Consider the following 3,719-nt stretch of genomic DNA (forward strand, 5'->3'; position numbering starts at 1 on the left):
GTAAAAAAAAAAAGAAAAACCAAAAACCAAAAAGAAAGGAAAAACCGGTTCAGGGAACCTTCTAGAAGCTTCCCAAAACCAATAAAAACCGGCTGGGAAACTCTAGAAGATTCCCAAAACCGGACACTGTTAATGGGCCGGCCCATCGTTCGATCGCCAGCACTTATGCGAAGCCTCGACAACTTGACGCAGAGAGCGTCAAATAGGATATTCCCTCCCATAAAACTCTATCTGAACGGCGCAAGCTCAAATCCTCACGGGAGCGATTTTTTGAGAGGTTTTCGCGCTATAAATGCCTTGCGTGTTCCTGGGCCAGCCCACCAGGTGCGGCAGCGGGCGCCAGTTCCCTGGTCATGCGCCGTATAGGAGCTCCCATAAAACTCTATACGGAAGCCACACAAAGCATGACCACAAAAGGCGAATGCTTGGCTCAGGCAGCGCTAGATTGCTAGAGAACCAGATGCTGGCGGCACCACGTGCTTGGAATGACTGCCACTTTTCTCTTTTGTATCGTGTCTTTGTGCTTGATAGTAATCAAAGACCTAGTTTATATCCCGCGGAAAAAAAGACCTAGTTTGTACACTGTGATTCAGATTATTAATTCTGGAATCGTTGATTTTCCTACAATTTCCCCCTGCTGAATGTTATTCTGTTGTACGTTTTGGTTCTGCTTGGTTCAAACCTTTTTGAGAAATTTTCGGTCATTTTTCATTCAAATTTCAGTCGTTTTTCATTCTTAATACAAATTTTGTTTTGTGCTTCTCGTCTAAGTTTTTCAGAAAATTTTCCAAAATACCGGATTTCGTCCATTTCGTTCAGGCCCGGTAAAAATCTAAAGCTAAAATGGAAATCCTTGGCAACGCCGCGGCGATGGCATGAACTAGCACATAGGGGAGATCTCGTCCTGTAGGTGAAGAGTAGCGTGTCCCCGAGGCTCCATCGGACCAAGATCCAGTGTCAAGGCACAACTCGCCTTGCCCCTACCATCCACCGTCCGAATTGATCCTACGGCCAGCAGCAGATCACAGCCAAAACGACCCACCTGTAGAGAGAACAACGAGAATGGACAGGGGAAACACAGGCGCTTCGCCGGCGGAGCTATGTCGACCCGCTGCCACCGCAGCGGGAAGGTCCATGCGGTCTACCACTCCATCCAGGACAAGCAAAAGGCCGAAGGCATTCGTGCGACGGTGGTCCGCCTCCGTGCTGAGCAGCAGAGGTTTCTTGACGACCTAGCAAGGAGGCAGAGAAGAGTGATTAGATGGTCCCATTGAGTCCGCCGACCACCAGTGTAGAGGACGCTGGCTCCTGCACTGCGGGGGACATCCACACCTTCTCCAACTCCATGATGAGCGTCTTCTCCGACTACCACTCATAGAGCACCATTGTAGTACTCTAGTTAGATAGTTTGATGTCGACGTAGTGATGTAGCTGGTCATGTTGACTCGGAGTTGCACTCCTTGATGCTTTGGGGTATATGAATCATGAATGCTTATGTTGCTTACGTTCTATGTGTTCTTCTAACCTCACTAAAAAAATACACTTCCGTGATGATACGTGTTTGTCACAGTAGGTCGCGTTTTTTGTCATGCATGTACATCCATAATGATTTTATGACAGAATCAAGATAGTCATACATGTGCTGTCGTAGAAGTGTTCCATGACATTACCAAAATTATCATCACGGAAGTGTCCACTTTCATGACGATAAATCGCGCGTCAAAGAAGTGCTTTCGTCAAGGGTGACCGACACGTGGCATCCACCGTAACGGAACGCCGTTAAGCTATCGGGTCGAGTTTTGGATCCGATAACCCGTTAACAGCCCCGACCAATGGGGATTTTCCACGTGTAAAATCATCATTGGCTGGAGGAAACACGTGCCGGCTCATCGTTGGGACAGATGTCATCCATTCATTGAACAGAAGGCGCCTATGATACGTCGACATGTGGCACGGCCCAACAGTGGCCCATTCCTGTGAAAAGGCCGGCCCGTTTGACTTGGTCAAAAGCTGGCGGGCCGGCCCATGGAAAGCCTGTTAACGGCCTGTTCGCATATAGCCCATTTACAGCCCGCTAACCCAAGGCCCGTTTCGCCCTATCCGAATTAGGCCCAGTAGCGTCATCTGGGCCATCCAATATGATTCCAGCCCGTTTTCACTTCTGGCCCATGTACGGCCAATGACGTCTTTCGGCCCATATGAGGCCTTTGTAACTCTTGGCCCATTAACGGCCCGTGGTGAAACTGACCCGTAATGAACAGTGTATCACTTTACACCCATTAACGGCCCGTGGTGAAACTGGCCTGTAATGAACAGTGTATCACTTTATACCCATTAACGGCCCGTTATTCCGTTGGGCCGTTTCCAGCCCAAGTTAACTTTCGGCCTTCTGAGGGCCCATTTATTCTTGGGCTCATTTGCTGCATTCGGTTACTTACGGCCCGTTACTGTCATTTTCTGCTTGTGGGCCAAATTCAACCCGTCGTTACAGTCGGCCCGTTTGTGGAGCGTTAATCTGTTGGGCCATTTTCATAGCATCACCAAATACGGCCTATTAACGGCCCGTTATGGTCAGCCCATAAAACGTACGATTTCCATTAAAGGCCCGTCTACGGCCCATTAAAGGCCCGTACAAGACCCATAAATGATTCGGCCCTTACATGGCCCATGGATCCTACGAGACGTAGAAGGCCCATGGATCCTATGAGATGTAGAAGGCCCATGGATCCTACGAGACGTAGAAGGCTCATGGATCCTACGAGACGTTGAAGGCCCATGGATCCGACGGCCCGTACATGGCCCATAGATCCGACGGCCCGTACATGGCCCATGGATCGTACGGCCCGTGAAGGCCCATGGTCGGGCGAGTTGGCCCCCGTTTGAACGATATAGCATATTCAAAGAATTATCCTACTCAATACTATCACATCTAAAAAGCATACACTATACAACAAAGAGATCAAGGCATAGAAAGGTAGAATAATCCTACACTATACAATAAAGAAATTACAGCCGATTATACCCACTGGGCATTATGGTTCGGCACAGGTGATAATAAAGCATACACAAACAGCAAATTACATACACTGGGCAAATACAGCTCATACATCATGGACGCGCATCAACTTAACTCAATTTGAACTATAATCTCTTTAGAAAATATGATTGGCCGGATTCAGATAGCACAAATTTCAGTCTGCAAAATCTCCAATTCCTTCATGGTTACCTTAGTGTATTGTTTCATTTTTTTGACTCCTGCATCTAATACCTGCATGTCCAGTCTCAACTTGTTGATTATACGTTGACAATCATGTACACGTTGTCTTGCCACCTCTAGTTGATGCTCGAGAACATCAGCAGATTCCAATTCCAATCCATAATCATTCGGTAACGGCCATGCCGCACTGCTCGCAGATCTTTGTGTTGATGTCACTTCATCCTGAAATGTTTCTGTAAGTACACATGACTAGGGCAAAAATATAGTTACAACAGTGAAGCGAGCAAGACTCTATTTTGTACTACATGGCAAAACAGGACTAACAATAATGTTACACGTCACTTTAAAAAAATGGTTACACGTCATGAAGCATAAGCAGGTGATATTTTAAAAATTATAAAAAAGATAGTCTGTGCAGCCTGCATACAGAAATCCCTCTTAGCTCACCAGAGGAGCATGATGTTGGGGCCCAATCGAAAACACAGACAAGTTACAAATTTAG

This window comes from Triticum aestivum, chromosome 5D (assembly GCF_018294505.1).
Source record: "Triticum aestivum cultivar Chinese Spring chromosome 5D, IWGSC CS RefSeq v2.1, whole genome shotgun sequence".
Classification (NCBI taxonomy): domain Eukaryota; kingdom Viridiplantae; phylum Streptophyta; class Magnoliopsida; order Poales; family Poaceae; genus Triticum; species Triticum aestivum.